At 43.6% G+C, this 13,653-nt stretch overlaps 1 protein-coding gene across 1 annotated transcript in view; it reads right to left on the bottom strand.

The window, feature by feature from the left end:
• LOC147692863 (uncharacterized) overlaps window positions 1-13,653 on the bottom strand; it is a 205,452-nt gene that overhangs the window by 118,584 nt on the left and 73,215 nt on the right. The gene's annotated exons all lie outside the window — the stretch shown is intronic.

Below are 13,653 nucleotides of genomic sequence, written 5' to 3'. Positions count from 1 at the left end.
TCCATGCAGCGATGGAATAAGTAAACGCAGCATAAAGGCTAGATGACAGTTATTAAGAGGGTTAAAAAAAAGTTCAAATTAAGTGCCTACATGCTTTGCTCCTTCTAATTATGTCCACTCCTGGCTGGGTAATCAGGTAGGCTAATTTAATAAGAAGAAATTGGCCAACTTGGCATCATCAGGCACAAGAGGTAAGTGATAATGATACACAGCTTTAGGGAGACTGGTAATACCAGAATAGGCAAAGATTGTTGTTGATGGTAATGACCTCCAACCTGATTTTAGCTACTTGAAAATCAGGTGAAAAAACACAAAGGGACAATATTATGTACATGGTGTCAGGTTTGTTTTGGTGTCTCAATTCCAAGTCTTTATCCGTGCAATTGAGAATAAAATATGCAAACGGTTGCTCCATCCATTACTGTGCATGGAATTCCCCTTTATTGAACTGTTTTGTCTTTTCCCAGGTAATACCTGAAAGTATTTGTTAGTGCAAAATGAGAAAACAGGTTATAACCACCATTTCCACTTCAGAAGCCTATTGACAGAGACATAGGGGCTTATTTATGAGCGAATTTGCATTGTGTTTGCACCACACATTGTGGTACATGTGCAACACAAACCTTAAGTGAGATTTATGAAGCCACACAAGGCCACTTTGCATGGCCCAGAGTAGCTCTATAAATCTGCAGTAAAGCAACAATCGCAAATTGCTGCGTTGCCTCACTCTACGCAAGGGAGGCACGAAAAAGATATGCCTTCCCAGGAGAGGTGTAATAGAGAGAAATATCTTTACTTCTCCTTGTTACTTCCTCTTTGTATGTATGCTGCACTCTTCAGCACACATAGAAAGAGGAATGCGCCTCTAAGGATTGTTTTTGTGCAGGAAGACACCCCTTGCTGCACAAAAATAATCCTGCTTGCAAATGCAGGCAACCTTGTACCATGGTGCAAGGGTGCCTGCATTGGTACTAGGTGGCAAAAGGGCGCCAGCACAGGGGAAAAGTCAGGAATGCGCCGTATTGCCTTAAATACAGTGCTTTCCTGACCTTTCCCTGTCATGCAGCCCAGCGCAGCAAGGTGACTTGCTGCGCTGCACTGTGTAACAAGTTCATAAATATACACCTTATGATCTACAATACAATAATACGTGGATTGGTCTCTGGGTCAGCCCTTTGATTGTAATTTGATACATTTACTATCTACCCCTGTTAGATCCTGAATCCTTGCCTCTCCTCCCTAATTTTGTTCTGTCCCACCCTTAAAGCATAGAAGCTCTATACCATTGCTTTGACTGGATGAGCTGTATCCTTCCATTGCTGACATCAGAGAACTATGGGCCTGATTTCGAGTTTGGCAGTCTTCGGACCCCCAGACTCGCGGTGGCGGTCCACCGTCCTCTGCATCATGACTTTGAAAGTCGTCAACGTGGTGGACCACTGTCTGCACCAGGACACAGTAATTCCCTAGCGGTGGCACAGCTGTGCCACAATGTAAGATGCTGAGGGGGACTGGCGCACCCCCGCTGAGCATATTACAAGTTCCGCCACCGCCAGTCATTTCATGGCAGGAGCCCCGCGATGAAAAGGCTGGCAGTAGAGGAACAAAGGGGGCCCTGGAGGGCCCCCTAGGCCCCCCGCCATGGGGATACATTCAGTGGGGCACAACATGTGCCCCCATATCTGCATACCCCCAAAGTTCCAGCACATCATGGACATCAGTGTCCATGCCGTGCTGGAACTTTTTTCCATTCCCATTACAGTGCCTGGTATTCAGGCACTGCCATGGGAAAGGCGAAGGACCGTCTGTCGTACACAAGTTCAACTCTTAATAAGACGGGCGTTCCTTGCATCGGGTTGGTGGAGCTGTGCTGGCGGAGAACCAATGCGCCTGTCCAAATTCATAATCTGCCCCTATATTTTCATTTGTATTTTAGCTCTCCTTGGGAGTGTCAGAATTTCCTCTTTCTCTCCTGCTCATTTGTTGCGCTTTCATGCCTCTCTACCTCTGGCTGCCCCACTTCAACTTTTTAATACAATTCCTTTTTAATGTGTTGCATAATGTATAGTGCAAGGGCCAGGCAGCTTCACACTGTTATTAGGATGCAAGCTTACCTCCACATCCATTGCTACCATCCCCTCCATAGTTTTTGCTTTATTCTTTTTTATGTTTTATTAAACTATTTTCTCTACTCACTTCATTTGCTTAGCATGGCATTGCCAGCATGCTTGTTTTTTTAATTTATTTTTTGTTTAGTGCTCTAATATTTCTGTGGGCTATCTTGAAATAGTAAAGTAAAGTTTAAAAAAATGCAAAGAGGGCTATTAGTGTCAGAATGCATGGGCAACCATCTTACAACGCTTTTTCTTTAACAGAAAAGAACATTTCAAGATGGATGTCTGTGCGGGGTCATGTGAGTGCATGTTTCACAATGTATCGGTGGCCATCTTGGAATGTTTTGTCTCCAATAAAACAAATGAACATTTCAAGATGAACCTCACAGCATGCACATGTCTGTGGCCATGGAATTTTACCTTTTGCTAATGCCTATGCAATAAAACATTAACAAAACGAAAAGCTTGGTAATTGCCTTTAAAAGACGAGACCTATTGGCTTTGCCTGGGCTTTCTACATTTAATGTGGCACTGCGAATGAAGCTGACAGCCTTTGCAAACATTATTTAGGAAAATGTCAAAATGACACACAGGAAATACACATCCTGCACTAACATGCCCACTCCATTATCACATTAAAACGTGTGACTGATAAAAGGTATCTCATGCCAAATGTAAGGTGACTAAAAACAGATACAAGAATTGCATCTTTCTGTATGAGCATATTCCAATATACACACTACACTATGAATCCATACTTCTACCTTCCAACAGATGGCAGCAACTAACCAGTTACTTCATAGTTGAGGAGCCTGTAAAACAGTCTAGCCTATAGAAAAAAGAGGAAATACAACCGAATATCCATCAATGCAGTACTGAAAGGGCCATGTAGGCACTCAAAAATTGCTTTATGCGCCTAAATTAATGAATTTGCAAGAGTCAAGTGAACCCAGAGAAGGGAAGCAACTTGCAGTTGGTCTGCCTCAGGTATTATAACATTGCCATCAACATGCAATAACTAATACTGGCTGCCAATAGAAATCCCCTGCCAGCCTCACCACAATTTCTCGGCGAAGCAGCAGATCTGCAATTGCAATAGCACCCACCTGTAGGAACCAGAGGAAATTGCCAAATGCTTTCCAGACTAAGGGGCCGATTATGATGGCGGACGGTCCTGAGTCCATCCGCCACCATAGAGTAGGAGGCACCGTCCGCAGGGGCAGCGGCATTTCCTCCATCCAAATTAGGATGTGACCGCCACCCTGGTGGTCACATCCTGTATCTTTAACATTGCGGCTGCTGTGCCTCAAAAGACCCACCGCCATATTAGGATGGCGGTGGGTCTTTTGAGGCACAGCAGCGTTTTTCCCGCATCCACCGGGCCGGAGGTGGCTTCCGCCGGCCCGGAGGTTGCGGGAAAACCGCGATCCTAATGAGCCCCTTAATGTTGATGCACAGATTGTTTACAGGAGTAAAAGGTGTAGTGGTGCCTGCAGTCACATGGCCACAATCACAGTTGCACACTTTCCTAGGGATGTCAATAGATCAACTTACACGTGCTGCAATCAATATAAAAATCGACGCTATGCCAGAGCCTTGTGTGCTGGGCACATGGTAGCTCTAAGTAAAGCTAAAGCACAAGGTTGTGAAGATAGTGGAAGATATGACTCTGGTGACAATCACAACAAAGCTGTTAGGTGCTTTCTATGCCCAGCATTCTTCATAAATACAGAGATGAACAAGTGCAGTATTTGAAGATCAACAGCTTGGAGCTAATCGAATGTGTACATCAGTAGCATAATGCAGACTAGATAGATGTGACCACAGACTCTACCACCCTTCACTATACCAGATCCAGAATCATAGCAGGTATTTGTTAATGACAAACATGATTGATACAATATGTGCAAAATAGCAATAATACCTAAGAGAGTGCCTGGTCATGTCGAAGCTGCATCCATGCTATTAACAGAATCCACTCTGCACCTTTTGTGTATCCTCCAATACCCCTATGCGTTGTTGAAGGTTATATGAGCACAGTCATCATTTCTAGATTCCGACTGATTTGTTATCAATGACAATGAACTTCGTCTTCATATTTAGCAGACACCAAGAAAAGACCACATCCCTTTGTTGTTGCTCCAAAAGGAAAATAAGGCAGGAGACTCCTATGACAGTATACAGTGCATTTGAGAATAATATATATGGTGAAAAAGGCTCAACATTTGGAACATTGCCAGAGAAAAAGGCACTGGTTAATTTTAGAGAGAGTTCATTGTAATATTAAAAGCAACAATGTGGACAAAATCCCTTTCTCAAAGAAAAGAGATAGGCCTACCACTTAAATATTGTTGTCATTACTTGAATGAATAAAATGACTAGTACTCCTTGGTCTAAATGGAGCATTTTTCTGGCTAGATTTAACTTGAAAATACTTTCAAGTGGTATTCAAATACATATATTGCTTCTCTGATGCATTTATTCTGTGGGGTATGATTTTTAGCAGTATTTCTTTTATATTTATGGAAGGAAACTTTTGGTGGCATTCCTATAGATGTATGTTATAGCAAGTGCTCTATGAGAAATATTATAAATAGTTTCTTCCTAGATTATTGAAATTGAGTATTTATTGTCTTAAAATAAACATTTGACAGACATACTGGAGACAGCTGCAGTTCTAAACTAATAGCATTTGAGATTACATGTTTTGCTCTCAATGCACATTCACAGTCAGCGTAACTGGTGCAAAGACAGTACAAAAGTCTCCTGAGCTCGTCATTGTTCATCACTGAAACTGAGCAGTTGAGTCTGCATCCTGTTTCTATTCCATAAGCAATATTAGGGATTTATAATAATGAATAATGCTGTAGGGCTCTTACCAAAATATATATCGTGATTTCCAAATTGATGCTCTGTTGGTTCAGCCCCAGGCCGCCTTGAACTTACAAAAATAGCAATAGGTCAGCTATTCACAAATTTAATAGCACATAATCGTTTTCACAACTTGACCATAACCCCTTAATGGGCAGAAAATAATGGTATTTGTTTGAGATTCTCAGAATGCAACACAGAGTTTATCTCTACCTTTCATCGAGTGCTGAGCAGGGATAATTATTCTTGACAGTTCTGGTGAGTAGCATTCTTCTAGGAATAACTGTAGACATACCCGAAACGTGCAGACCTTTATAACTCAGAGCTGTTGAAAAGCTCACTTTCTGTTCGTATTCATTTGCATTTAAATGAAATAATGCACTGCTTCTTACGGCCAAAGGTTTTTTTTATGTAAGATGTTAAACAGCGAACATTTAGGACCATAGTAGATGTCAGGGTGCTTCTCCATGCTCTTAGTTTAATGCTGTATCTTGATCAATTGTGTTGTTATTGGCGATAATGGTGTCATATTGACTAATGTATGTCCTGATGATGGCCCATTGCAGTTCATCTCTTTGGCAGAAATGCAGCCTGTTGTGATTCATATTGATGTAAATTTAACGTTATTTCTTTACACAAAGATGGGAGTAAAATAATGTTCGATGCTAGCCCTTTGAATTAATTGATGTCAAATAATCATTTCTTCAGTGTTGACTTTCTGTTATAATCCATTGTAGTGTAATTGTCTTTTTGTTTCTGTATTGCAGATTTACACACTCTCCTTCACCACCATTTTCTAAAAAAACTATATACCTAACTTGCTTAATTAAACTGGCTTTAATTACAAATATATAAAACATAAAGAGGAATAGAAATATGTACCTATTCAATCCCTCATTAAAAAGGTATACACACATTAAAAAAATGTAATATACACCTAATTAAAAAGGTTTAGAAACATATAATAATAATAATAATAATAATCTTTATTCGGTTTTTTAGCAGTGCAAAACCATAAAAGTTATCATAACATACAAAATACAAACAACATTTTTTTTTTTTTAAATGCAGTTCTTATAAAACGTTTTTTTTTTGTTTTAAAAGAGTACGAGCTAATACTGTGCAACGTTAGTGAAGGGCAGTGGCAACATTCTGTTTTTTTTCTCTGTTTCACAGATTATTTCTATGCCTCATGATACACTTTAAAAAATTGAGTACGTGATAGCAAGTGCATTCGGAGTCCAAAGTCTGAAGTGCTAGCATGGCTGGACGACATTGTCTGTGGCCCCATCTTTTTAATAAAGGAATTAGCCAGATTTTTCGGTGGGTGTGGAAGAACTTGCAGAACAAAATTGTGTGAATGGTAGACTGTTGAGACAGATCATCACATGGGCACGGGTCCATGTGTATGTTCCAATTGTTTTTTTCGGGAAATGTCACTAGTCTATAAAAAAGATTCAATCTGAACCTTGTTAGGAGCATCTTGTCATATGCTGTTAGCTCCAAGGTCAAATATAACTGGATTTTCGGGGACTGCTGTGTCATATTTGCATGGATGACAGATTTTTTTGATGTCAGCAAAGTTAATCTCAAGGACTCTAGGTGGCTCAGCGCGATTTGTTTCAGTTCTTTCTTGGATATTTCTTTCAGTTTTTCTGGAGTATGGTAGTACTTTTGTAATCCTAAATCGGAAAAGAAATGTCTTACATAGGAAAGCCAGACTATTTTCTGTGCATGGTCCAGTTCCATGGTATCCCGTAAAATATTTTTAGTCAGGCTGTTTCTTTCCGACAACCAGACGCGCCTCCAAAGTAAAAGAGGTTGGATCTTTATCAAATCTTCGATGTATGGGATTCCCAGTTCCATGTGTGAGGCGTAGATGGAAGTGCCTCTTGGGGTTGACAAAAGGAATCTCATGAAGATATTTTCCTCTTTTTGGAGTGAACCAATAGCTGTGTGTCCCCAAATCCCTGCACCGTATAGTGCAATGGCTTGGCATTTTGCGGCGTAAATCTGTAGCAGTTCTACTGGTGGTCTTTTTCGAAGTTTATTGGAGAACTTCATCAGCGCCAGAATAGCTCGTTTAAAGAGATGTCTCCTAGCCTCGACCGCTGCTTTCCAGTTTAGGCTGTCATCGATCATGATGCCTAAATATAGGTATTGCGAGGTCTTTTCAATTTTTTGATTCTTCAAGAAGATGGACTTAGTGGCTTTTCGTTGTCCACCCGCTACCATGACAAAAGTTTTTTTAACGTTGATGTGCAAGTCCAAAGCACCCATAAAGTCCGCGTATTTTGATAGGGATTTCTGGAGTTCGATAGGGGTACGTGCTAAAATAACTGCGTCATCCGCATAAAGCAGAGCGGGGATCGGGCGATGTTTCACTCTAGGCAAGTCCCTCCCCCCCCTCAACATGGTCTCTTCTAGGCCGTTGGTGTACAGAGAGAAGAGGAAGGGGGCCAGGACGCAGCCTTGCCTTACTCCCCGCTCTACCCTAAACGGTGCAGTCAGTTCTCCTTTTGTCCCATATTTCACTCTTGCCGAGGCTTCACCATATAACTCCCTCAGAAAATCCAGGAGGGGAGGGTCTACCCCTATTGAGCTCAGCAGTGACCAGAGCTTTACGTGTGATACACAGTCGAACGCTGAGGACAAATCCACGTATACCATGTAGATGGACCCTGGTTTAGCGTGGATGTATTTTGATGCTAGCAAGCTTAAGTTTAGAGCCTGTTCAACTGTTCCAAAGCCCTCCCTAAATCCAAACTGTAAATCCGAGAGGATATTATTGTCTTCTGCCCATTTCTGTAGTTTTTCTAGAACCACTCTGCCCACTACTTTGCCCACGGAGTCAAGCAGCGATATTGGTCGATAGCACTTCGTGTCTTGACGGTCCCCCTTCTTGAAGATAGGGACCATGATGGAGCATGACCACGACTCCAGTAGGCCGAGTTTCGCTGCTGCTGTGCATACTCTTGTGAGTATTGGTACCCAGAGATCAGGAAGGTGTTTAAATAGATCAACTGGGACCCCATCGGGGCCGGGTGCTTTACCACTCTTGCTCAATGATAACGCCATTTCAACATCCTGTAGTTCAAAATCTATTGGTATTGGATATGCTACTGGTTGGAGGTTAGACTGGCGTTCCTCTGTTATTGATGTTAGTTCAAAAATTTTTGAAAAGTGGTTCACCCAAGATTCCTCATCAATGGCTACGTCTATCTTTGGGATGTTGGAGTCCGTTAACAGAGGCGACTTAACAATTCTCCAGAAAGCCTGGCTATCTTTCAAGAGAGCACTTTTGTGCAGGGCGTTCCACAAGGACTGTTTCAACTCCTTTTTCCTTGCTTTTCTAACACTATTGTACTCCCGCCGAAGATCTTGGATGTTTGTTTTATCTCTATTTGGATTTCCAAGTGCTTTTCTCAGGTTGGTCTGTGCCTTGGTACAGTCGTGGTTGAACCAACCCGTAGTGTTTGATTTATTTTGATTGGGTGATTTGGTTAACAGTTTTTTGACTTGTTCTAGTATCGTCGTGAAATTTTCCAGGATTTGCTTTGGTTCTGCGTGTGGGTCAAGGCAAATCAAAATGTTACTATAAACGAACTTTACTAACGTGTTAGTGAGTTTATTGGGGTCCACTTTTTCCCATTTTATAGTACATCCGTTGTTTCTGCCCAGTTCGAGCCTGTTTTGTGATAGGGTGTTTGCTATTGTTGCCATCAATGTTCTTGGTTGATTCATTTGTAGATTCAGGCTTAAAGCAGAATGGTCGCTGAGGGTGTTTTCCAGAATTTTGAAGTTTTTGGTTTGCTCTTTAAGGCCTTTTGTAACAATTACGTAGTAAACAGTGGTCTCATGGCCCCTTCCTCGATAGGTAGGTTCTAATTTATTGTCTGGGTATAGAATGGGGTTTATTATTTGAAGGTCCAAGTCTGAAAGTGTCTTGTTCATAGCTAGCCCCGCTCTTGAATGGGTAAAGTGGACGAGTGGGTTCTCGTGTTCGTCCACCAATCCACAGGTATGATTGTTCGGGCAGGGGTGTAGGTTGAAGTCTCCTCCCCAGAGTATATGGGCATTTTCCGTTCTCTCATTGGGGTGCCGATGTTCAGTTATTTTTTCTTGAATTAGGGAGAGGATGTTAAAGAAGTTATCGTCATCTAAGTTATTGTAAAAGTTAATTATTGTGATAAAGAGTTTTTTCCCAGTTGTGAGGGTGAGCAACTGGAAGTTTGGTAATAGGTCTACCTTTGAAACCTTCATATCGGAAATTGTGTTTGCTATGTAGGTTACCAGCCCCCCTTTAGGTCTACCTGAGCTACTTGGAAGGGCGGGAGATGTATATGTCTTGTATCCTACAAGATGTAGTGGCGTCGTGGCCCAGGTTTCTTGTAAGCATATGATTTTAGCGTCTTCCAAGAAACCGGCGGCCGAACCATCCTCTATTTTATTTCGGAGGTCCGCCACATTCCAAAAGATCACCAGGAGCTCTAGGGTTTCTTTTTCTGAGTCTGCCTTTTTGGTTTGTAATGGGGCTGGGATAAGATTGGATGTGGCCGAGGTTGTGTGTAGGGGCTCCGGGGATTTGACTCTTGGTCAATCAACCATTTCCAGGCAACTAAACCGATTCATGGTCGGTATGCCTGGCCAGTTTTGCCCATACATGGTGTCTCTATAGGTGGGTCTATATGGTTGACAGAGCGATCTCTCCCACTGGTCCCAGTTTCTAGGTCTGTTTTGTGAGCCCATAGTCTGCCACGGGGCTTCTTTTTGTTGGTAGTTCTGATTTACTGACCACCAGGAGTTATCAGGGTCACTATGTCGCTGAAATAGTTTTGGACCGGCGACATCTAGCTCCCATGGCTGAGGAATTGGTTTTCGCCAGATGTTATCAATCTCATGTGTATAGTTGTTATTATATCTTTTTGGGTAAAAATAGGACAGGGATCTTGTAGCAATCCCCCCAGCGGTGTTATTATATTCCCAGGAGCAGATATACTCAACTATACTGGGGTCCTCGAAAGTGATCACTATACAGTCTCCCCGGATAGTTTTTTTCCTATGCCCCACCCACGAGGTCCTGCAGACTGATGTTATTCTGCTTTTCCAGGTTGGCGGAACGGGTCGGTTTGTGTTCAGCCAGTACTGGACTTTGTTCTTCAATGACCAGTTGGGTTCCGTCCCCTCTCCTGTTAGTTCGGGGACCCCCGTCATTACTACCACATATGGGCATGCCTCAGGTGGCATGTTTAAGGGGAGCCTATGATCAGTAGTCCCTCTCGGGGCTCCTTTGTTATTTGATGGATTAGTCTTTTTAGTGGCAGGAGTTTTGGGGGCCGGCGTGTTTGCGGTTGGCGTATTTACTACAGGTGTATTAGGTAAGGAATTAATTTGTGGGGGAATGGTCAGGACCTTATGGGTGGGTTTCTGTGCAGTAGAAGCCTTTGATACTGTAGGGACTTTTACTGTGGGTTGCTGTTTGGGCGGCGGGGCAGGTAAAGTTACAGATTTCTTGTGTATGGGCAGAGTGGTCGAGGTGTTTGGGCCTACTCTTGGCAGTCCCTGTGAGGGTGTTGGCTTAGGGGAAACAGAGATTTTTGTTAGTTGGGCCTCAATATTGCTGAGTCTGGTCTCTAATGGACGAATGTAGGAATCTAGGAGGGAAGTTATCTCCTTGATCAATCTTGATGAATCTCTTTCCTTGCCCGTTAATTGTGGGACTGAGGAGTCTAAGATGGAGGTATCTTGGGGATTCTGTGGTGGAAACGGTGTTGTTTAAGTACTTGTCGGCGGTGGGCTTATCCGTGGGCGTGGCCGCCGGGGGAAGAGGAACCAGCTGAGCAAGGTGGAGATTGCTGGTCCTCGCAGTCCCCCGGCTAGTTGCTGGTGGTTCGCCCAAGCCTCAAGCCTCTACCCTTGGGTCTCTAGCCGGGAGCGCTAGACTAGCTCTGCCGATTGCAGAGCTCGCTCCCACCAGCGAGTCCTCGTCAGGGGAGGCTACAATCAGCAATGCAAAGGACTTCGTTGCGCGGACCTTCAGAGCGTCCTGACCACAACAGGCAACAGCGTTCGGTTAGGCAAGTGAGTGGCACCCGCGAAGCGGGTGGCACGAAAGGTTTTGAAGGCAGTCGGCGGTGGGCGTGTCCATTGGCGTGGCCGCCGGGGGAAGAGGAACCAGCTGAGCAAGGTGGAGATTGCTGGTCCTCGCAGTCCCCCGGTTAGCTGCTGGTGGTTCGCCCAAGCCTCAAGCCTCTACCCTCGGGTCTCTAGCCGGGAGCGCTAGACTAGCTCTGCCGATTGCAGAGCTCGCTCCCACCAGCGAGTCCTTGTCAGGGGAGGCTACAATCAGCAATGCAAAGGACTTCGTTGCGCGGACCTTCAGAGCGTCCTGACCACAACAGGCAACAGCGTTCGGTTAGGCAAGTGAGTTGCACCCGCGAAGCGGGTGTCACAAAAGGTTTTGAAGGCAGTCAGCGGTGGTCGTGTCCGTGGGCGTGGCCGCCGGGGGAAGAGGAACCAGCTGAGCAAGGTGGAGATTGCTGGTCCTCGCAGTCCCCCGGCTAGCTGCTGGTGGTTCGCCCAAGCCTCAAGCCTCTACCCTCGGGTCTCTAGCCGGGAGCGCTAGACTAGCTCTGCCGATTGCAGAGCTCGCTCCCACCAGCGAGTCCTCGTCAGGGGAGGCTACAATCAGCAATGCAAAGGACTTAGTTGCGCGGACCTTCAGAGCGTCCTGACCACAACAGGCAACAGCGTTCGGTTAGGCAAGTGAGTGGCATATGGAAAAATATACCTAACTCCTGCTTAATTAAACATTTTTTAATTAATGACTTGCCCTGCCAGTGTTTTTACACCTCCAAAGAAAAGACCAATTCTGCATTGTCACAGCCAAATAAGTTGCTCTGCTTTCATCTACCAAACACATCTTAAGGGCATAAAGTTTTAGGAACCAACTACCTTACGACTCCCATAGCATCTTTTCATATATGGCCTTTAACCTTTGGTTTATTGTAGCATAGCTCCTCTGTGTTGTATTCCTTACTTTTTTGATAAGAGAACACACACTCAACCACCCTGAAATATTCGGCCCCACCTATGTATTCAGAACAATTACGTGACTTCTTTCCTCTACTATTATGTGCCTGTCCTGTAAATAGGGTTATGTCTTCACTGACTGATAAGATCTAGTGCCTGAGTGATGCAAACGAAAAGGTCTTCTCTTCACTGATTAATACCATTCTGTACCTGACCTGGTAACAGAGAATGCATTGTAAGAATAAACCTACGATGAGACACGCACACATGCTACTGAGTTTTGCATGACAGGAGAGAACGACTTCCTCCATCACACTTTTCCTTGCATAATTTCAGTCCTCACGGAAGAAAAATGCACCACCTAGCCCCTTCTTGGTCTCCAAAGGTAGTTTTTTCATAGGTCACTTTAGGGCAGATTTACAAGCCCCTTGCGCCAAGTTTGCGTCACTTTTAACATGGGAAAAGTGACGCAAATGTGGCGGCAGGGGCTTGTAACTAAGCCCCTTTAATTCTTCCTAATGTTTTAATGATATATTCAGCGATTAGCGTACAGGACTGTGAGGTCTAGTTTTCATGACGTCTTAAGATCCTGTTATCATCCACAAAAGGCCAAAGAGATGCTATGTTAAGAAGTAATCAAGATGTAATATTTGGTGTTTATCATATTTGTAACAGTTCAAATACACATGGTACTCCGTCCTATATTATAATCCCCTTTCCATCTGATCGCAACAGTTTCATTCTCTGACACATGAAGTAATCACCTTTTTCATATATCTCAATTTAAACCTTCAGTTGTGGGAACACCATTACACATGCTGAGGGCTTTAGTAGAGCCCCAATTAGGAGATCTAGGGGCATATTACCTAGAAATAGCGATATGTATCGCTAAGCAGGGTTAGCAGGAATAATTTTATCGCCGCGCTACGACGATTTTTATCGCTGAGATACCTTGCTATCATCAAGGTTTATCTCAGAAACAATAAAAATCATTCGAAATGCGTGAATATCGCTGGAAATACAGCGATATTCACACATAATCGTGACAATGCTCTTAGCCATGTTATCCACCTCCCACTGGATAACATGGCTAAGAACTGCTCTGGGCAGGTGTTAGCTTTTGGAGATATTCGCGCTTAGCGCGAATATTTCCAAAACTATGCCTTTGTAGGTAATAGGAGATAGCGATGTTTTCAGTCGCTAACATCTTGGCACGCCCACTTTGCATGTCATTAGGGATAAATATCGCCAACATGCAAAGTGGGCCCCAAGATGCTCGCTATCGCCTATTTGCTGTCACTAACACCACTTGGTAATAGGGCGATCAAATTATCGCTGTTTTAGCGTGAAAAAGTCCCGCTAAAGCGGCGATAAGGGCCCTTGGTAATAGGCCCCCTAGTGTTTCTGGGTTCCATGATAACACAACCAGATATACTAAAACAGTTATAAAAAATCTGGTCACTGAAAGGGGTCCTGGACAAGCCACTCTACTCACTTAATCGCTGTAATGCTATGATAAAGCACTCTGGGACTGATGTATAATTTGTCAGAGTGATGGAGTAGTTTTCACTGATGTCAAACTATGGTGCACCCTGAGAAAATGCAGCATTACACTACTGATAAAAGTGCTACCACC

Source organism: Lissotriton vulgaris, chromosome 9 (genome assembly GCF_964263255.1).
Source record: "Lissotriton vulgaris chromosome 9, aLisVul1.2, whole genome shotgun sequence".
In the NCBI taxonomy this organism is placed as follows: Eukaryota; Metazoa; Chordata; class Amphibia; order Caudata; family Salamandridae; genus Lissotriton; species Lissotriton vulgaris.
Note: the sequence above shows the minus strand (reverse complement) of the source record. Positions and strands in the feature narration are given on the sequence as shown.